This window comes from Hemiscyllium ocellatum, chromosome 24 (genome assembly GCF_020745735.1).
Source record: "Hemiscyllium ocellatum isolate sHemOce1 chromosome 24, sHemOce1.pat.X.cur, whole genome shotgun sequence".
Classification (NCBI taxonomy): Eukaryota; Metazoa; Chordata; class Chondrichthyes; order Orectolobiformes; family Hemiscylliidae; genus Hemiscyllium; species Hemiscyllium ocellatum.
The window spans coordinates 30,784,100-30,807,114 of NC_083424.1; the positions used below are offsets into that span (position 1 = coordinate 30,784,100).

Sequence of the window (23,015 nt, forward strand, 5' to 3'; positions counted from 1 at the left end):
AAGGAGAAGGGCATGAGATGCAGCTTCACCTCATAATCCTTACTTTTCTCTGCCACAGGTATGCATGACAATAGTCAGCAAATATGTAAAGAAAGCAGATTACCTTCTTCAAATGTACTGGATCCGAAACATTAACTCTGCATTCTCTCCACAGAGTCAAACAGGGGGTGCTGGAAAAGTACAGCAGGTCAGGCGGCATCCAAGGAGCAGGAGAGTAGACGTTTCTGGCACAAACTTTTCATTCCTGATGAAATGTTAATTCTCCTGCTCCTCGGATGCTGCCTGACCTGCTGTATATTTCCAGCACCACCCTTCCCGACTCTGACTTTCTGGCATCTGCAGTCTTCACCCTCTCCATCGATGCTGCCAGACCTGTGAGTTTCTCCAGCAATTTTGGTTTTTGCTTCAGATTTCCAGCATCCATCAGATTTCCTTTGTTTTATTCAAAGGATGGACCCTTGCAAGCAATGTGACATACATATGGTGGCAGTGTGCATTACTATGGATGCCAGCATACACAATAGCCAGCCTGCCTTCTCATGGTGACCTTGGCACAAAGGCACTGCCAACAATCACTCTACCAGCCCCCCCCCCCCATTACCCCCAGTTTTGCCACCCTTTCCTTGTGTGAATGTGGGACCCAGTCAGGATGCCAGAATGTACAGTGCTTGTGAAGGCTGCTTTGTGCCAGTGGGGTACCTTCCACAATGCAGTTGTCTCCTTTGCAGTGTTGCCATCTCGTGATCTCTCAGGTATGCACAATCACGCAAAGATGTTCTTTGACTCTCCGAGTTCAAGAGATTGCTTTGGATTGTGATGACTCATACTGTTGAAGTGTTGATAATGTAATGATAGAGACCAGCCAGAGCTGGTCCATCGACTGGGACTTCAGTTGGCCAAACAATGGAAGATGTTAGTCCACTTCTCACTCCTCCCACGTTAGGTGAGTCATTTTTACCTGGAATGAAGAATGGTGAAATTCAGCCAGAATCTCACTTTGCCCCGTCTTTGCCATGTACCAGTTTTGGCATTGCCCAGCGAGACAGTGAGCTTTGCTGTACTTGGACACATTGATGGCACTTGGTGAAATAACAATGCAGGTGAGCGTAAACATTATTTAAAACTGTATCTTTCTCAGGATAAGGTAGCAAACGTTTACCCTTGGAGGTTCTGAGAAAGTGCAAACCACGTGATCCACACCTGATGATGGCTGCCAGGGCTCTGAAGCATTGAGTTTGTTGATTGGGTAGAACTGAAGTAAGAAGACAAAGTTAATGCCGGTGAATTAAGTATTCAATAAAATGCAAATGTTGCAAATAGGCTACTTGCCACTAGTTAGGGCAGAATTAAATCACTGAAGATTTTCTTGATGGTGAGAATCTGATGGTTTGGCTTCTTGCCTGCTTCAGTTCACCACTTGTTATTCACCTCAGTGTGGCTGGGATTGAAAACTCCTGCCCATTGTTAGAAGTATTTTGGGAGGTGCTGAGGATGCGAGTGATGCCATGGGAATGCAAGCTTCCTTTTCCTTTACTTTCCCACTATCCTGGTCCCCATAAGAAATGCAACATAGGTCTGTTGTGTAATATTCATTATTGATTTATTTCATAAAAGCATTAAGAGATATTCTTATTCAAAATGCTTTTGGCTGGCTTTGTATACTGAACAAGTGAGAAAATAAATTCATTGGTAAACCTTTTAAATAATTCTTCTTATAATTAGTCTTTTTCTCTCATTTTCAGTCCCAGCTTTTTTGTGCTCCTTTCTGGTGATCAGAACTTTTTGTCCACACATTATTCACTCCAAAGATTGGAAAATCATCAACCTTCTCTTCCCTTTCATCAGCAGTTTAGACAAAAGAATACAATTTCACAATATCTCCTCTCAAAGTTCTCTAAGGCACATGTTTAGGAGAACAAAACAGCCTTGAAGAATTATAGGATTTGGAAATCACTAACTATCCAGTCTGTCACACATGGAGTAAAATGCTTTCAGGCTCTGACACAGAGGATCTAGAATCCTGTGTGGGAAATAATAAAAGATGGGGCTTCTGCTTGATAGGAAGATAAGGGCTGGCTGACAGAGATAAAGGCATCAGAACAAAGCTCAGCAAATCAAAAACTGATTGTAGGAAGTAACTGAAGGAAACTCAGTCCCTGCCTTAGAGAAGAAGCTGGGGAAAAAAAAAGGCAACTTTGCAATCAGATGCAACAAGGGTGACATAGATAATTGCTATTGACGATGATGGTGGGGTGGGTGAGGATTTAAAGATGCTTTCTTGTAATATTTTGGTTGTTTTACATATAGAGCAGAAAGTTTTTTGAAAAAGGTTATGAGGGTATAATGAAAATAATGAGAAAGCTTTCTGGTTTCTGAACTTGCTATTACCTTCCAATGGATTCTCACCCAATATAAAACTCATTGTTTAAAATTCATCCAGCTTGACTTCTGTCAGTCCCATAGCATTGAGACAGCCCAAGCTGAAGTGGTGCATGACATCCTCTGTGATTGCAGCCAATTAGTTCTCCCTCTTTGACCTTCAAGGGCGGCATGGAGACTCAGTAGTTAGCACTGCTGCCTTACACCAGGGTCCCATGATTCGATTCTAGCCTCGGGCGACTGTCTGTGTGGAGTTTGCACATTATCTGCGTGAGTTTCCTCTGGGTGCTCCGGTTTCCTCCCATAGTCCAAAGATGTGCAGGTCAGGTGAATTGGCCATGCTAAATTGCCCATAGTGTTAAGTGTATCAGTCAGAGGGAAATGGGCAGGTTACTCTTTGGAGGGTTGGTGTGGGCTTGTTGGGCTGAAGGACGTGTTTCCACACTGTAAGGAATTCAATCTAATTTACATTTTATTGTGGCCTTATGTAGTTCTATTCACACCAAAACTACACATCTTTTGCAAGATCCTCTTCCTTAGCCTCTTACCTTTTTATTACATCAATTGGTCATATAACTAAAGCTCATTGATCATTTGATTGATCCAGACATGGACTGAAGAGCTGAACTCCAGAGGTGAGGGAAGAGTGACTGTCCTTGACATCAAGGCTGCATCTGACTGAATACCCCTGTACCCATCATCTATTGCATCCGCTGCACCCGATGTGGCCTCCTCTATATTGAGGAGACGGGCCGCTTACTTGCAGAACGCTTCAGAGAACACCTCTGGGACGCACGGACCAACCAACCCAACCACCCCGTGGCTCAACACTTTAACTCTCCCTCCCACTCCACCGAGGACATGCAGGTCCTTGGACTCCTCCACCGGCAGAACATAACAACACGACGGCTGGAGGAGGAGCGCCTCATCTTCCGCCTGGGAACCCTCCAACCACAAGGAATGAACTCAGATTTCTCCAGTTTCCTCATTTCCCCTCCCCCCACCTTGTCTCAGTCGGTTCCCTCAACTCAGCACCGCCCTCCTAACCTGCAATCTTCTTCCTGACCTCTCCGTCCCCACCCCACTCCGGCCTATCACCCTCACCTTGACCTCCTTCCACCTATCACATCTCCATCGCCCCTCCCCCAAGTCCCTCCTCCCTACCTTTTATCTTAGCCTGCCTGGCACACTCTCCTCATTCCTGATGAAGGGCTTATGCCCGAAACGTCGAATTTCCTGTTCCTCGGATGCTGCCTAACCTGCTGTGCTTTAACCAGCAACACATTTTCAGCTGTGATCTCCAGCATCTGCAGACGTCATTTTTTACCCGAAGATTTTTACTCAAAGAATCTGAGCAAAGCTCGAGTCAATGAGAATTAAGGGGAAAACTCTTTGCTGTATGGTGACATACCGAGAAAAAAGGAAGATATTTGTGGCTGTTGGAGGTCAATATCTCAGCTCCAGGATTTCACTTTAGGGTACACGACAGGGTAGTCTGTCCATCTATCATAAGGGTGAAAGTGGTGATGTACTCTGGTGATTGCACAACGTTCAGTATCATCCATGAGTACTCAGGCACTGAAACAGTCCAAATCCGTATGCATCAAAACATGGACTACATCCAGGCCTGAGCTGATAAGTGGTAAGTAACACTCACGCAACACATAAATCAGACAATGACTATCTCCAACTGAGAGAATCTAACCATCTCCCCTTGACTTTCAATGGCATTCAACAGCAGCAGCTTGTCTACAAGATACCCTGCAGCCACACACCAAGACCTCTATCACCAAGAAGGACAAGGGCAGCAGATGCATGGAAACAGCACCAGCTGCATCTCCTCCAAACCTCATTGCCTTTCCTTCAGTGTTGTTGGGCCAAAATCCCAGCATTCCCTTTCTAACTACACTGTGGGTGTACTTAGACTCTGTTGACATTGTTCAAGAAAACAGCTCACTAATATCTTCCCAATGATAATTAAAGTGGTGTAATAACTGCTGTCATGGCCAGCAATTCCCCATCCTGTTGCAAATAAGTAAGTAATACTGTTTTCCACCATCCCTATTTCAGTATCGTTGCTGAAACCCTTGTACATGCCTTTACCAGCTTCAGACTGAATTCCCAAAAGTTTGTCTTAATGGCTTTCCAACTCTCTGCACCCCATAAACTACATACATGTGTGGAAGTATGTGACCACATATATATTATACATGCACATGGATATGTTTGAAAGGTATTGTACATTTACACTTTAAGGGCACCAGATAAAATCAAATGTTTTTTGGGGTGTGAGAACATTTGGTTATAGAGTCACAGAGATGTGCATCACAGAAACAGACTCTTCAATCCAACTTGTTCATGTCGACCAGTTTTCCCAATCCAATCTTGTCCCATTTGCCAGCACTTGGCATATATCCCTCTGCACCCTTCCTATTCATACATCCATCCAGGTGCCTTTTAAATGTTGCTGTTGTACCAGCCTCTACCACTTCCTCCTGCAGCACATTCCATACATGTACCATCCGCTGCATGAAAAAGTTATCCCTTAGGTCTCTTTTATACCTTTCCCTTCTCACCCTAAACCTATGCCCTCTAGTTCTGGATTCTCTCACCCCAGGGAAAAGACTCTGTCTATTTATCCTATCCATGCCCCTCATGATTTTATAAGTCTCTATAAGGTCATCCCTCAACCTCCGATGCTCCGGGAAAACAGCCCCAGCCTGTTCAGCCTCTCCCTATTGCTCAAATCCTCCAACTCTGGCAACATCCTTGTAAATCTTTTCTGAACCCTTTGAAGTTTCACAACATTCTTCTGATAGGAAGGAGACTAGAATTGCATGCAAAATTCCAAAAATGGCCTAACCAATGTTCTGTATAGTCGCAACATGACCTCCCAACTCCTGTATTCAATACTCTGACCACCTTTTTCAGCAGCACTCCCTAGGACCTTCTCGTTGAGTATATAAGTCCTGCTAAGATTTGCTTTAACAGGTTCTGAAGAACAGCATCAACAGAACAGAGTTAGGTCATAAGGAACCTGAACCAGAACATCTAACTATCCTCCTGCTACTTAAATGCTGACAATCTTGCTCTGTTAAGACCAGAAGTCATGCATTATGCCCATAGTTGTTTAGACATGGACCCTTTATGTCCATTTACTGCTGTATGGCTCTCACAGAATCAACAACTTCCACATTTATCGTTTTTTGAGCCTGCAGGAGAATTTACCTGGTCAGTTCTTTATTTGACATGCTCCAGAAGGTATGTGGCATTTCATCAGTTAAGAAACTTGTCGTTCAGTTGAAAATGACCCCAATAACAATGGGACAGAGTCTGCATTAATACCCTGGCCTGGATATTCTGACTGTGATTGCTACTCCACTCACTTTTTTTTTAATGTTAGCACTGAGCTCCACATTTCTAGCTAGAAATTTTAATTCCAGCCCCATCAGAAATGCGGAGTGTAGCTGAAATGAACACAATTTTCTCTAGTTCAGGGATATTGGGGGAAGTCATACCACACCCTATTTTGCAGGACTGTGCTGAGCCTGTGATTTAACCAGCCAGCAGTACTGCCAGACTCTGACAGCTGCTGTCAAAGGGGAAATATGCACGGTAAGTATGGGGTTAGGTTTGTTCAGGAGTTAAGAGTACCATAAAAGTGTTGGGTTGATACAGGAGAGTAGAGTTTAGTGATGCTGGGGCTGTTGGGCAGTGGCTGTGTATTTTGGGGCTAGTGGGAGGGTTTCAAAAAATGTTAGGACACGCAGAGAGGAGTGTTGGGCATGTATCAAGGGCAACACGTGGTCAAAGTGCCTACTCTAATCGTATTGGGTTGGGGTCTTCATTATCCAACATTTCCTGGCAACCATTAACTTTATAGAATGTTCCAACTTTAGTGGATTCTTTAGGAAGGGTTTCAGATAATGGGTCTCCTATCAGAGTCTTCAGTTCCCCAGGTAATTTGCAGAGAGTCTGTTATCACCAGGTTTCCGCAGGAGCCTGACTTGCAACTCCAGCCTGTGCTGCTCCAACAAATTCCTGGCTTCTGGAATTGTTCCTTTCTGACCGGGGTAATGCAGAAAAGTGTTTATACTTTTCAGAGTAAAGCACAATCGGCTGGAATCTGCTGCAACATGATACTGTCCCATGAGGTAGATATTTGACCCTTTTGAATGATAGGATCTATCCCAATTGAAGAAATCCTGTCCTAAACACATGCAGGTCAGAAGCACAAAACAAACACCTGGCATAACAAGTTCCCAAAAATCTCTTGGAAGTACTAAATGGCTGCCCTTATTACCAAACCATTCCTCTGAAGTCTATTTGCCCAGTATGCAATAAAACTAAATTATTGTAAGGGACTGACTATAATCGGAGGCATTAGCATTATTCCAATGCCTGGAGTTTCTCTTTTAAAATGAGTGAATACTCCAGATATACATCCATCTGATAGGTGTCCATTACTGGAGCCTTGTTATTTATTGGTAAATGATCTATTCAGAAATTCCTCCCTAGATTCTTGCCATTGTCAACGTATGAGTTTGAATCCTAAGATAGATCAAGTAGCAATCTGGAGGTCTGCGTCTTGCCCGCTCTGCTTTTATGTTTATAGGCTTTGTTTGTTCATGTGAACCATGTAATGGCCATGCAATGTTAAATTAATTTATAGGAGGAACAGCTTTTTCAATATTTGATAGTTTGATAGCTTGCATTCCCGCATTTTGTGCAGCCAGTATGTAAGGACTGAAACAAGTAGCATCCTTAAAAAAGGAAAACCCCTGCATTGCTTACACTAAAAGATTTACAAGGATGTTGCCAGAGTTGGAGGTTTTGAATTATAGGGAGAGACTGACTAATTTGGGGCTGTTTTCCCTGGAGTGTCAGAGGCTGAGGGGTAACCATATAGAAGTTTATTAAATCATGAGGGGCATGGATAGGATGAATAAACAAGGTCTTTTCCCTGGGGTGGGAGAGCCCAGAACTAGAAAGCATACTAGAGGCTGGTACAATTACAACATTTAAAAGTCATCTGGATGTGTACATGAATAGGAAGGGTTTAGAGGGATATAGGCCAAGTGCTGGCAAATGAGACTAGATTAATTTAGGATATCTGGTCAGCATGGACGAGTGGACCAAAGAGTCTGTTTCCGCGCTGTACATCTCTAAGACATTATGACTACTGATAGCTCAGTCAGGAAAACTATGAATAGAGAGCATAGGAATTCCCATGTTGAACTTCTGGTTTGTGCTGAGCTAGCTGATCTCAAATAAATTGACAGTAGAGATGTTACAATTAGCAATAGTGATCTCTTTCTATTCCCTGGGTAGTTTTAAGAACAAGAAGGAATGCAACTGAGAGCATCAGATGAGATAAGAATTGCAAAAATTGCCTGATGGCACCTACACTGTAGACTCACTGTTAAAATATGTTTGTGTTGCTACAGTGTGAAAGGATGTCGGGAGTTGTGCCCACTACAGAGCTATAAGAGGAGAGGAGCTGTGACAAATAACTAAAAAGACAGATCAATAATGTATATTAAGCTCCACATTTCAGTGCTTTTAAATTCTTTTGGTTTGACAATAAATGCTGATGTGCCATCGGATGTTCACTACATTCAGGCACTATATCTGTACAACATATTATTGCTGTTGACTTGAAAGCTTAGATAGTATAGAACTGCAATTTCATCATTAGGAGCTACTCATTAAACCTGAATGGGTTCAAAATCACTTCATCAAAGGCCTTCTCTCTACCTGTTTTTCTCCCCCTCCCCCATTTCATTTGCTCAAAATCAATTCTATTTTTAACTTTTTGCTGTTCAGATGAAAGGTCACGGACCTGAAACGTGAACTCTTCTCTCTTCACATTTGATGATTATTTCCAACATTTTCTGTTTTTATTTCAGAGTATCTTCATTGGTGTGAATTACTTCAGTTTCCTCAAACTATCACAGCATTGAATTCTCTCCCAAGCCATTCCCTGATGGAACTCCACACACATTACAAAATGTACAAATTTTCTTTTTAAAGAAAATGCCAGAAATGAAGGACCGATGTTTGAAAATGTGTTTGTTATATTTTGTGATGGCTTGACATTGGTGGGAGAAATGGAGGTATAGTGGTAATGGAGTTGTTGGTGATTCGTCGCCGATGATTAGCCACTGCCAGTTCGCCACCAGTGTTTCTCCACTGGGGTCGTTTGACCTCCGGAGACTATTCACCACCGGAAATATATATATGTACCGATTGTTTTCCCTCCCACCTGTTCTTTCATACTTCTCAGCCCCCTTTATTTATACAACTACACACTACATATTGATAAAAAAAAGGTAAAATAAATATCATTTTATTGGTTTATATATAAAAATAAGTTACAAACTTTAACCAGAAAAAGGAAACATATTTTAAAAATCTTTATAATGGGAGTAAAATCTCACATTAATATTAAACAATGAAACATTAGTTCATTTGATAGTTATGCGCTATTCCTCGGAGATATTCCAAACAATCTCTTTCACCGTATTCAAGAACAATTTTTTAAATTCTATCATTTGCATCTCGATTTTTTTTTAGTTTTATTTTTATCACGGTGGCCTCACAGTGCCAGGGGCCTTGGTTTGATCTTAGACAACTGTCTGCATGGAGTTTGCGTGATTTGCCTGTGTCTGCGTGGGTTTCCTCCGGGTGCTCCAGTATCCTCCACAGAAACATTTCTGGTTTCAGTCAGCTTTCTCACCTATCGACCAGGTAGAAAATTAGGGTTTTTGTTCATCAAATCGAATAAAATGTGATTGATTGGCTCATGACTCAGTATGCTAAGGTTTTAAATTCAAAGCTATAAAATGAGGCTACGTATCAATCTTTCCCAACTTTGTTAATCAGACTATCCAACGTTTAAAAGTAAATATCCAACGATGAGATTGATCGTTATGGAGTTTACTGGTCATCTAAAATGGTGGCAACTATTTTTCTAGTACACTTGATGAATAGTATCATTAACACATCAGGTACACCTCTAAATGGGTGAGTTCCAGTTAAAGAATAATCTCTTTGATGCTCTGCATTCTGTGAATATTAAACCTGAATATGTTTCACCTTCATTTTGCATGCACAACTTAATGCTTAGTGCCTGGGTTTGTTAAAGCATGGTCTTTCCTACACTATATGATGTGAATTGCAAGAAGCTGTAGTGAGGTTTAATCAGCTTTGTGGCCATTGGTACCACAGCACACTTTTAGCAGGAACAATAAATACGTTGACTTACCTTAAAAATGGCTAACTAATACATCAGAGAATTTTACTGTTGAGTAATGTGGTCAGAACTACTGATTAAAGGCACAGGCTTACCATTTACACTTCAACTCTTTGAAATGTCATTTAGACATCACTGGTGTCTTAGGGCCAATCATCATTGGCTGCTTCATCAATCATCTATCTTCCATCATATAGTCAGAAATGAGACGTTCCCTAATGATTGAGCAGTGTTTAGCCATATAGAGTCATAGAGATGTACAGCAGACAATTCAGTCCAACCTGTCCACGCTGACCAGATATCCCAGCCCAATCTAGTCCCACCTGCCATCGCCCGGCCCATATCCCTCCAAACCCTTCCCATTCATATACCCATCCAAATGCCTCTTAAATGTTGCAATTGTTCCACCTCCACCACTTCTTTTGGCAGCTCATTCCAGACACGTACCACTCTCTGCATGAAAAAGGTTGCCCCTTAGGTCTCTTTTATATCTTCCCCTCTCACCCTAACCCCATGCCCTCTTGTTCTGGACTCTCCAACCCCAGGGAAAAGACTTTGTCTATTTATCCTATCCATGCCCCTCATAATTTTGTAATCCTCAGCCTCCGACGCTCCAGGCAAAACAGCCCCAGCCTGTTCAGCCTCTCCCAATAGCTCAAATCCTCCAACCTTGGCAAACATCCTTGTAAATCTTTTCTGAACTCTTTCCGGTTTCACAACATCTTTCTGATAGGAAGGAGACCAGAATTACACGCAATAATCCAACAGTGGCCTAACTAATGTCCTGTACAGCCGCAACATGACCTCCCAACTCCTGTAGTCAATGCTCTGACCAATAAAGGAAAGCATACCAAGTGCCTTCTTCACTATCCTATCTACCTGCGACTCCACTTTCAAGGAGCTATGAACCTGCACTCCAAGGTCTCTTTGTTCAGCAACACTCCCTCGGACCTTACCATTAAGTGTATAAGTCCTGCAAAGATTTGCTTTCCCAAAATGCAGGACCTCGCATTTATCTAAATTAAACTCCATCTGCCACTTCTCAGACCATTGGCCCGTCTAGTCCAGATCCTGTTGTAGTCTGAGGTAACCCTCTTTGCTGTCCATTACACCTCCAATATTGGTGTCATCTGCAAACTTACTAAGTGTACCTCTTATGCTTGCATCCAAATCATTCATGTAAATTACAAAAAGTAGAGGACCCAGCACCGATCCTTGTGGCACTCCACTGGTCACAGGCCTCCAGTCTGAAAAACAACACTCCACCACCACCCTCTGTCTTCTACCTTTGAGCCAGTTCTGTATCCAAATGGCTAGTTCTTCCTGTATTCCATGAGATCTAACTTTGCTAATCAGTCTCCCATGGGGAACCTTGTCGATCGCCTTACTAAAGTCCATATAGATCACATCTACTGCTCTGCCCTCATCAATCTTCTTTGTTACTTCTTCAAAAAACTCAATCAAGTTTGTGAGATGTGATTTCCCATGCACAAAGCCATGTTCACTATCCCTAATCAGTCCTTGCCTTTCCAAATACATGTACGTCCTGTCCCTCAGCATTCCCTCCAACAACTTGCCCACCACTGAGGTCAGGCGCACCGGCCTATAGTTCTCTGGCTTGTCTTTACCACCCTTCTTAAACAGTGGCACCATGTTTACCAACCTCCAGTCTTCCGGCACCCTCACCTGTGACTATCGTTGATGCAAATATCTCAGCAAAAGGCCCAGCAATCACTTCTCTAGCTTCCCACAGAGTTCTGGGGTACACCTGATCAGGTCCTTGGGATTTATCCACCTTTAACTGTTTCAAGACATCCAGCACTTCCTCCTCTGTAATCTGGTCATTTTGCAAGATGTCACCATCTATTTCCCCACAGTCTATATCTGCCATATCCTTTTCCACAGTAAATATTGATGCAAAATGTTCATTTAGTATCTCCCCCATTTTCTGTGGCTCCACACAAAGGCAGCTTTGCTGATCTTTGAGGGGCCCTATTCTCTCTCTAGTTACCGTTTTGTTCTTAATATATTTGCAAAAACTCTTTGGATTCTCCTTAATTCCATTTGCCAACACTATCTCATGTCCCCTTTTTGCTCTTCTGATTTCCCTCTTAAGTATACTCTTACTTCCTTTATACTCTTCTAAGGATTCACTCGATCTATCCTGTCTATACCTGACGTATGCTTCCTTATTTTTCTTAACCAAACCCTCAATTTCTTTAGTCATCCAGCATTCCTTATACTTACCAGACTTCCCTTTCACCCTGACAGGAATATACTTTCTCTGGATTCTTGTTACCTCATTTCTGAAGGCTTCCCATTTTCCAGCTGTCCCTTTACCTGCAAACATCTGCCTTTTGAAAGTTCTTGCTAATACCGTCAAAATTGGCCTTTCTCCAATTTAGAACTTCAACTTTTAGATTTGGTATATCCTTTTCCATCACGATTCTAAAACGAATAGAATTATCGTCGCTGGCCCCAAAGTGCTCCCCACTGACACCTCGGTCACCTGCCCTGCCTTATTTCCCAAGAGGAGGTCTAGTTTTGCATCTTCTCTAGTAGGTACATCCATATACTGAATCAGAAAATTGTCTTGTACACACTTAAGAAATTCCTCTCCATCTAAACCTTTAACACTATGGCAGTCCCAGTCGATGTTTGGAAAGTTAAAATCCCCTACCATAACCACCCTATTATTCTTTCAGATAGCTGAGATCTCCTTACAAGTTTGTTTCTCAATTTCCCTCTGACTATTGGGGGTTCTATAATACAATCGCAATAAGGTGATCATCCCTTTCCTATTTCTCAGTTCCAGCCAAATAACTTCCCTGGATGTATTTCCTGGAACATCCTCCCTCATTACAACTGTAATGCTATCCCTTATCAAAAATGCCACTCCCCCTCCTCTCTTGCCTCCCTTTCTATCCTTCCTGTAGCATTTGTATCCTGGAACATTAAGCTGCCAGTCCTGCCCATCCCTGAGCCATATTTCTGTAATTGCTATGATATCCCAGTCCCATGTTGCTAACCATGCCCTGAGTTCATCTGCCTTCCCTGTTAGGCCCCTTGCATTGAAATAAATGCAGTTCAATTTATTAGTCCTACTTTGTCCCTGCCTGCCCTGGCTGTTTCATTCACTTCTGTTCTCAACTGTACCAGTCTCAGATTGATGTCTTTCCTCACTATCTCCCTGGTCCCACCCCCACCCCTCCCTCCCACCTTACTAGTTTAAATCCTCCCAAGCAGTTCTAGCAAATCTCCCTGCCAGTATATTAGTCCCCTTCCAATTTAGGTGCAATCCGTCCTTCTTGTGCAGGTCACTTCTACCTCAAAAGAAATTCCAATGATCCAAAAATGTGAATGCTTCTCCCATACACCAGCTCCTCAGCCATGCATTCATCTGCTCTATCCTCCTATTCATGCCCTCACTAGCTCATAGCACTGGGAGTAATCCAGATATTACTACCCTTGAGGACCTCCTTTTTAAATTTCTGTCTAACTCTCTGTAATCTCTCTTCAGAATCTCAAGCTTTTCCCTTCTTATATCGTTGGTTTCAATGTGGACAATGACCTCCTGCTGTCCCCTCTTCCCTATGAGAACATTCTGCACCCTCTCTGAGACATCTTTGATCCTAGCTTTTTCTGCTTTTTCTCTGCCGGCCACAGAAACATCTGTCTGTACCTCTGACTACAGAATCCCCCAACATAATTGATCTCTTGGAAGCCGACGTACCCCTCGTTGCATTAGAGTCAGTCTCAATACCAGAAACATGGCTGTTCGTGCTACGTTCCCCTGAGAATCCATCACCCCCTACATTTTCCAAAACTGCATACCTGTTTGAAATGGGTATATCCACAAAAGATTCCTGCCCTAGATGCCGACCTCTCTTACCCTTCCTGGAGTTAGCTCATCTATGTGACTGTATCTGAGAACTTGCCCCCTTCCTAAAACTGCCATCCATCACATGCTGTTGCAAATTCCTCATTGCTTCTATCTGTGTGTTCAATAATTCTTCAGATGCTGTAGCAGTCCATGTCCATATGCAGCAAAATCTGGACAATATCCAGTCTTGGGCGTATTATTGGCAAGTAACAAATGTGCCACACAAATGCTAGCTGATGACCATCTCCAAAAGAGAGAATCTAACCAATGCCCTTTGACATTCAATGGCATTTTCACTGTTAATATCTTAACTATCAATAGCCTGCAGGCTACTATAGACCAGAACCTGAAATGAACCTGCCGCATAGACACTTCAAGGAGAAAGTGAAGTCTGCAGATGCTGGAGATCAGAGCTGAAAATGTGTTGCTCTGAAAAGGTGAGGGTGATACTCCGGTCTATCACCCTCACCTTGACCTCCTTCCACCTATCACATCTCCATTGCCCCTCCCCCAAGTCCCTCCTCCCTACCTCTTGTCTTAACCTGCTTGGCACACTCTCCTCATTCCTGAAGACGGACTTATGCCCAAAACATCGAATCTCCTGCTCCTTGGATGCCGCCTGACCTGCTGCGCTTTTCCAGCAACACATTTTCAGCATAGACACTTCAGTCAGAAACAAGGCATTCTGTGGTGAATAACTCACCTCTGGACTCCCCTAGGTCTGTTCACCCTCTACAAGGCACAGGTCAGGAATGTGATGGATTTTCACCATTTACCAGGAGGAGTGCATCTCAAAAACATTGACACCATTCAGGACAAATCAGCCAGTGTTATCAACCACAGTAAGCTTTCACTCCATCTGCCACTGATGTACAGTTGCTGCCTTGAGTACCATCTACACTGCACTGCAACACCACATTCAGGCTCCTGAGATAGCATCTTCCATACTTGTGTCATCTACTAGAGGACAAAGACAGCAGATAAATGGGAACACCATGACCTGCAAGTTCCAACAAGCCACTCACCATCCTGCCTTGGAAATGTATCGCCATTCCTTCAGCATCATTGGATCAAAATCTTGGAAATCCCTTCCTAACAGCACTGAGGGTGTCCCACCAGGACAATTTAGGGATAGGCAATAAGTGCTGGCCTAGCCAGCAATGCTGACATCTGAGAATGAATTAAAAGATGCATCTTTGGTGCATGATATCTGTAGAAGTCACATCAATGTATTTTCATAGGTTAGACTATTTTCTGTTAAAACAAGATCATCTAAACTCTATTATAAGTCATCTTGATTTGCAAGAAGACACTTCTGTAAGCTATTTGAGCACAGGATGTGATTTCATGGGTGTTGAAGTGAAGAATTTCAGACTCAGCTTGCTGGTTCACCTTCTGTTTTTAAATTACTATAGAAGAGGCTGAATGAAAGGCACAATGTACAAGGTATTTCCTGCTGACTGACGTGCTCAGCAGTTTGTGTTGTCAACTGCCTGTCTGTACATTTATTGGCTGAGATCTAATTTCCCGGAATACCTGAGGAGATTGTTGTTACTCTTGTTCTTCTACCAAGGATCCAAATAGTTCAGTATTCCAAATACTCAAAAACTGGAAATACTGGAGAAAGCGAGGACTGCAGATGCTGGAGATCAGTGTTGAGAGTGTGTTGCTGGAAAAGCACAGCAGGCCAGGCAGCATCCGAGGAACAGGAGATTCCTGATGAAGGGCTGATGCCCAAAACATCAATTCTCCTGCTGCTCAGATGCTGCCTGACTGGTTATGCTTTTCCAGCACCACACTCTGGACTGGAACTGCTGGAGAAACTCAGCACATCTGGCAACACCTTCAGATCTCAGCAACCACAGTTCTTTGTTTGACTTCAGTATTTCATTCTCAGAAATTGCTTTCAATTAAAGAATGTAAAAGTACTTACTCCATATGATTGCGCAAATGCAGATCTTCCTTTCTCATTTACATAATATATACAGATGTATACATTCTATGATTATGTTCAAATTGTTTCGTGCAAAAATCAAAGAGTTATTTATTGCTTTATTTCTGGTTTACATCTTCCACCTTGCACCCCAATACCTGAAGCTATTCTGCGTGCAATTCTGGTCTCCTTCCTATTGGAAGGGGGTTGTGAAACTTGAAAGGGTTCAGAAAAGATTTACAAGGATGTTGCCAGGTTGGAGGATTTGAGCTATAGGAAGAGGCTGAACAGGCTGGGGCTGTTTTCCCTGGAGCATGGAAAGCTGAGGAGTGACCTTATTGAGATTTATAAAATCATGAGGGGCATGGATAGAATAAACAGACAAAGTCTTTTCCCTGGGGTGGGGGAGTCCAGAACTAGAGGGCATAGGTTTAGGGTAAGAGGGGAAAGATATAAAAGGGACCTAAGGGGCAACCTTTTCACACAGAGGGTGGTACGTGTATGGAATGTGCTGCCACAGGAAGTGTTGGAGGCTAATACAACTGCAACATTTAAAAGACATCTTGGTGAGTATATAAATAGGAAGGGGTGAGAGGGATAATGGCCAAGTGCTGGCAAAAGGGACTGGATTAGGTTGGGATATCTGGTTGGCATGGACGAGTTGGACTGAAGGGTCTGTTTTTGAGCTGAACATCTCTAAGACAGTATGACTCTATTGTGGGAATCAAATCATAAATTCCTGTTTTTCATTAGAAAAATCACCGCTTACCAGCAACCACATTTGCAAAGAAATGTTTATTTTGTGATGGGTTCAGGGATCGTGACAAGAATGGAACAATGTTTGAATGAAATCATTGAAATTGTAAATAAGAAAGTAGTTTGTTCTTGTGAATCCACCAGAATCATGACTTAATGTCAGCGTGTTAAGCACTGACAGAACCAGAATGGTGTTCAGGCACACTCAATGGAAGAGACCTTGGGTAACCTAATTGGAAAAAGAGCTCACCACTGCTGGAAATTATGGCATTTTCTTATCAGCAACGTCAACAAAAATAACGCTTATTTCTCAAGTTTATTCTTGTACAAAGAGTTGTAAGATATTTGAAACAGTATATTTTTGTTGCTATTTTCTTCCGCTGTCATAGCTGAGTTTGAAATTCAATCCCGTTAAAATGGACACAGACTGTACGTATCCTTAGTTCCAGTCAATCTTCCCAAGTGTGCTTGAGAAACTTGAGTCTGCTGTGCTGAAGTGCGAGGTACATGGGCCTCGTTACCCGAGCTTCTCCGTTTTGCTCACAGCTGGGGGAGGTGATGACAGCCGACTGTGTGAAGTGGTTGTGGGTGTGTGGCAGTGAAGGTTCATACAGCTGGCCCGGGTGTGACAGATGTGAGGGAGGCCTGCTTTCAGTGAGCATGCTGCAGGCCACTTTGATCCAGACTGGAAGGGAAGCAGGAGGATATCTAAGGAGGAGATTATTGTTACTCTTGTCCTTATGCCAGGGATCTCGATAGTTCAGCCTTCTAAATACTCAAAAACTAGAATTGCTAGAGAAACTCAGCATTCCTGGCAACACCTTCAGAACACAGCATCTACAGTTCTTTGTTTGATTTCAGTATTTCATTCTCAGAAATTGCTTTCAATTAAAGAATGTAAAAGTACTTAGTTCATATGATTAAGTAAATGAAGATCTTCCTTACTCATTTATATAATATATTCAAAATTGTTTATTGTTAAAATCAAGGAGTTGCTTATTGCTTTATTTCTGGTTTATATCTTCCAGCTCGCATCTTGATTTTCAATCCAAATTATCCAGGCTACTTGACTCCACTGTCAGCTTCTGAACAAAGTCTCAGAAGCTATTAAGAGATTAATTTTAGGTACAACAGAACTATAATAAATAGTTTTGAAATGTCAACATCTGGAAATAAAAGTGTTCGATCAAATATGACAAGATGAAGAAGAAATGTTGTATCTACCCAGGTCTCACTTAATTGGTGTCTGTAACTTTAGAATCAATCAGAATTGTTTTGTCTCCACAGTAATAAGCCCATACATGTTATTAATATCTAAACCTCCTTCCTTGGGCCTACAGCCTTGGAAAGGTGGCTTGGAGTCTATCTGACATTATAATCTTCAGTTTGTATCAGTCTTCCCTTGCAGTATGTCAAATGCTTTCTAACAGAAAAGTGTACATTTTTTTAAACAGGGATTTGATCGTTTTGCATTGGGTGACCAGGAGGATAATGTAAACGCTCCCTGTATCACACCAGCTAGTGGCTTTTAGTTTTCTGTCTGGAAAGGAATTGGAGGGATAGAAATACATTTCTGAAACAGTTAATTTTAAATGATTTGCAATTCCTTAAGAGTGAAAAAAATTGCCGAAACCATTTTTTAAAACATTCGATAAGAAGCAATCTTCTGAATTATTGCAAGATTCTCTATGTTAACATTCTTAAATTAATTCCAATGACTGCTTCTCAAACCAAAATGCTTTCTGCAGTGCTGGTTTCAGTTGCCACAAATGTCTGGATATAAAAGCCATGACAGTGGCCAGCAGCAGGGATACTGATGCATGATTCTCTTCATATGTGCCTGACAATTGAAATGACTACAGTGTGCAGCTATGTACTGCACTATTGAGTGGCTACATCCTAAGAAGGGGAGGTCAAAACTGTGAGAAGCTAGCACAAGTTATTAGACTGAGCTGCTTAAAGGCCCTCTGTTCCTTTTTGAATGGAATGCCGTTGTGACTGGAGCAATTCCTGGTGTCAGAAAGGGAGTCTGATGAGGAGACATCTGGGAAGGCATGTTGCATCTTCCTGATGTTGCACTCGAGACTGTGGCACAGGACAAGGAGAAGAGGTAAGTTGCCACTTATCAACAGGAAACAAGAAGGCCCTCTAGCTACCGCTTGTTAAGGCAGTGGGATCAGATGGCTATGGTCGTTCATGCCAGGAGTCTATCCCCAAAGGCCTGAATGTGGTATCTCAAAGGGCTCAAATACCCTCCACAAATGGTCAGCATCAGTGAAGACATCTTCAAATGCCATATCCTTCCAAGCACATCACATTTTAATGCACCACACTTTGATCACTCGCCAACCAACAATCTCCATTAATCATAACTTCATCTCTCTCTTAGAGATATAGCACCTCTGTAAACCATACACTCACCTCCGACAGCCAGACATACTGCTAACTATTCAACCATGACAGCCACATCATCCAAACACATTGCATGACAATCATTGACATACTCCCCTCTTTGATTCAGGAAAAGGTGCTTCATAACAGTAAGCAGTAATATCTGACCAGCAGTGGGCATGTATAGCTGTATAGACTTACTTTGATTGCAGTTGCCAATATTGCTGGGCCCATAGCTGAGTCTGTACCCAATGATTTAGCTGAAATGGGACCTTGATCATGTGGGTCAATGGACGGAAGAATAGCAAATGGAGTTTAATTTAGGTAAGTGTGAGGTGCTGCATTTTGGAAAGGCAAATCAGGGCAGGACTTAAACAATTAATGTCCTGGGAACGTTGCTGAACAAAGAGACCTTGGAGTGCAGGTTCATAGTTCCTTGAAAGTGGAGTCTCAGGTAGACAGAATAGTGAAGAAAACATTTGGTACCTTTGCCTTTATTAGTCAGTATATTGAATATAGGAGTTGAAAGGTCATGTTGAGGCTATACAGGACATTGGTCCAACTACTTTAGGAATACTGTGTTCTGTTCTGGTTTTTCTGCTATTTGAAGGATGTTGTGAAACATGAAAGGGTTCAGAAGAGATTTACAAGGATTTTGCCAGGATTGGAGGGTTTAAGCCAAAGAGAGAGGCTGAATAAGATATTTTCCCTGGAGCATTGGAGACTGAGGGGTGACCTTATAGAAGTTTATAAAATCATGAGGGGCACAGATAGGGTGAATAACTAAGGTCTTTTCACCAGGGTAGGGGAGTCCAAAACTCGAGGGCATAGATTTAAGTTGAGAGGAAAAAGATACAAAAGAGACCTAAGGGGCAATGTTTCCATGCAGAGGGTGGTGCATACAAGGAATGAGCTGTCAAAGGAAGTGATGGAGGCTGGTACAATGAAAATATTTAAAAGGTATGGAGCAAGTGCTGGCAAATGAGACTAGATTAATTTAGGATATCTGGTCAGCATGGACAAGTTAGACTGAAGGATCTGTTTCCATTCTGTACATCTCTATGAGGAGAAAGCGAGGACTGCAGATGCTGGCACCAGAGCTGAAAAATGTGGTGCTGGAAAAACACAGCAGGCCAGGCAGCATCCGAGGAGCAGGAAAATCGACGTTTTGGGCATAAGCTCTTCTTCGGGAAGATATCTAAGATATCTCATGTCTAATCCTCCTTCTCACACTTTGATCCCCCTCCTCGTATAATGTCTTCTGAACTGAAGAAGCAAATTGTGCATCTTACATCTACCTCTTACTTTCTCCATCCAGTCTCTAACCACAACTCGACCCTTGGGACCTTTTCTTTCAGAAGAAGGAAGCATAAGTCAAGTATAGACAGGATAGCTAGAGTGAATGCTTAGAAGAGGATAAAGGCAGTAGGAGTATACTTAAGAGAAAAATCAGGAGGGCAAAAAGGGGACATGAGATAGCTTTGGCAAACAGAATTAAGAAGAATCCAAAGAGTTTTTGCAAGTACGTTAAGGACAAAAGGGTAACTTGGGAGAGAATAGGGCCCCTCAAAGATCAGCAAGGAGGTCTTTGTGTTGAGCCACAGGAAATGGGGGCAGATACTAAACGAGTATTTTGCATCAGTATTTACTGTGGAAAAGGACATGGAAGAGATAGAATGTAGGGAAATAGATGGTGACATCTTGAAAAATGTACATATTACAGAGGAGGAAGTGCTGGATGTCTTGAAACACATAAAGGTGGATAACTCCCCAGGACATGATCAGGTGTACCCTTGTACTCTGTGGAAAGCTAAAGAAGTGATTGCTGGGCTTCTTACTGAGATATTTGCATCATCGATAGTCACAGATGAGGTGCCAGAAGACAGGAGATTGGCAAACGTGGTGCCACTGTTTAAGAAGGGTGGTAAAGACAAGCCAGGGAACTATAAATCAGTGAGCCTGACGTCGATGGTGGGCAAGTTGTTGGAGGGAATCCTGAGGGACAGGATGTATATGTATTTGGAAAGGCAAGGACTGATTAAGGATAGCTAACATGGCTTTATGCGTGGGAAATCATGTCTCACAAACTTGATTGAGTTTTTTGAAGAAGTAACAAAGAAGATTGATGAGGGCAGAGCAGTAGACATGATCTGCATGGACTTCAGTAAGGCGTTTGACAAGGTTCCCCATGGGAGACTGATTAGCAAGGTTAGTTCTCATGGAACACAGGGAGAAGAAGGTGGTGGGGGAGGGTTGTTTTTCAGATTGGAAGCCTGTGACCAGTGGAGTACCACAAGGATCGGTGCTGGGTCCTCTACTTTTCATCATTTATATGAATGATATTGATTTGAGCATAAGAGGTATAATTAGTAAGTTTGCTGATGACACCAAAATTGGAGGTGTAGTGGACAGTGAAGAAGGTTACCTCTGGTTACAATAGGATCTTGATCATATGGGCCAATGAGCTAAGAAGTGGCATAATTTAGATAAATGTGAGGTGCTGCATTTTGGGAAAGCAAATCTTAGCAGGACTTATACACTTAAAGGTAAGATCATAGAGAGTGTTGCTGAACAAAGAGACCTTGGAGTGCAGATTCATAGATCCTTAGAAATGGAGTCGCAAGTAGATAGGATAGTGAAGAAGGCACTTGGTATACTTTCCTTTATTGGTCAGACCATTGAATACAGGAGTTGGGAGGTCATGTTGCGGGTCTACAGGACATTGGTTAGGCCACTGATGGAATATTGTGTGCAATTCTGGTCTCCTTCCTATCAGAAAGATGTTGTGAAACTTGAAAGGGTTCAGAAAAGATTTACAAGGATTTTTCCAGGGTTGGAGGATTTGAGTTATAGGGAGAGGTTGAATAGGCTGGGACTGTTTTCTCTGGAGTGTCGGAGGCTGAGGGGTGACCTCATGCAGGTTTATAAAATCATGAGGGGCATGGATAGGATAAATAGACAAAGTCTTTTCCCTGGGGTGGGGGAGTCCAGAACTAGATGGGATAGGTTTAGGATGAGAGGGGAAAGATATAAAAGAGACCTAAGGGACAACATTTTCACACAGAGGGTGGTACGTGTATGGAATGAGCTGCCAGAGGATGTGGTGGAGGCTGATACAATTGCAACAGTTAAGACGCATTTGGATGGATATATGAATAGGAAGGGTTTGGAGGGATATGGGCCAGGTACTGGCAGGTGGGACTCGATTGGATTGGAATATCTGGTTGGCATGGACGGGTTGGATCGAAGGGTCATTTTCTGTGCTGTACATCTTTATGACTCTGTGAGATACCCAAAACCTGCAATACCAGGCATTTATGGAAAGCAAGAGATGAAGAGTAGGAATACAGTGATGAAAAAGAAACAATGTAACTCACTCTCAGACTGGCAGCATGAAGTTCAGATACTGACATTGTGCATAATTTAACAGATTTCTTTAAGCCAAGATCCGTACATTGTGGTCAGATTGGGGCAGGCAAGAGACAACAGGAGCACAAATGCAGCTCATCGAATGTCACGATGAATCATGCAGCAGAGGACTCAGATAAGCATTTTAATGGTGCAGTCTGCAGAAGAAGACTAATGGTTGCGTGGAGTGAAATGCTCAGTGCATTGACAAGTCAGCCAGAAAGCCTATAAATAATGACATAGTGTATGGGAGAGTCCACCAGCAACTTGACATATGGCAGAGCATATCCTATCCTTCTGGTATGGAAGTGGAGGCCAATTGCATTAATCCTCTTGTGGACTTAACTCTGATGCTGATGAGTTAGCTTCCATTGTCATGCAAACAGGGTCACCTCATGTCTGGACCTTGCTGTAATGACCACGTTGATGATAATGTAGTGTGAGCATTTAATGGTGTTCCTTTACTTAACACATATTAAACTTTCAGTGTAGACTCTATTTAATAATGTTTCAGTGAAGCAGCAGTTTGAACCAGATTACCCCAGCAAGGACTGAACATGGAGCTTTTTAAGCAGAAACTAGCTAAAATAATATTTTTATTCATACTTGGAATTCAAAGGACTCTCCAAGAAGCATAGAGTAAGTATATTGCTACAGGGGATTTCTGAAAATTGCCCCTATATTACCAATCATGTTATTTGATATCATGAGCTGTAAAGGCATACAATTTGCAGTCAGTTTGACATCATTCAACGTGAGTCTGCAGCACTCATGCAGCACAGACAATGGCTGGGAACACAGATAAAAATACCATCCACATAGATTCAGCAAATTGATCTTATGAGCAAAATATTAGAATAAAAATGATTACTGTGTGACCCATTTGCAATGCTCCCTGGCAAACATCTTGGCCAAACAATGCCTCAATTTTAAGTTTTCCAATTTGGCTTTAAAATCCTTGCAGGGCTGTGCCCTCACTTTCTCAGGAGCTCCTTGTTGCCCTTTAACCC

At 42.4% G+C, this 23,015-nt stretch overlaps 1 long non-coding RNA gene across 4 annotated transcripts in view; it reads right to left on the reverse strand.

Moving 5' to 3' along the window:
- The window catches only part of LOC132827140 (uncharacterized), an 82,353-nt gene that overhangs the window by 46,037 nt on the left and 13,301 nt on the right, over positions 1–23,015 (reverse strand). Inside the window, exon 3 of one of the 4 annotated variants that reach the window (XR_009645975.1) lies at positions 705–958. The exons of 2 other annotated variants lie outside the window; for them this stretch is intronic. This is a non-coding gene — a long non-coding RNA (uncharacterized LOC132827140). Of the gene's footprint in view, positions 1–704; positions 959–8,881; positions 9,119–23,015 lie in introns of those variants that run through there. One more of the 4 variants, XR_009645976.1, reaches the window with a different exon arrangement.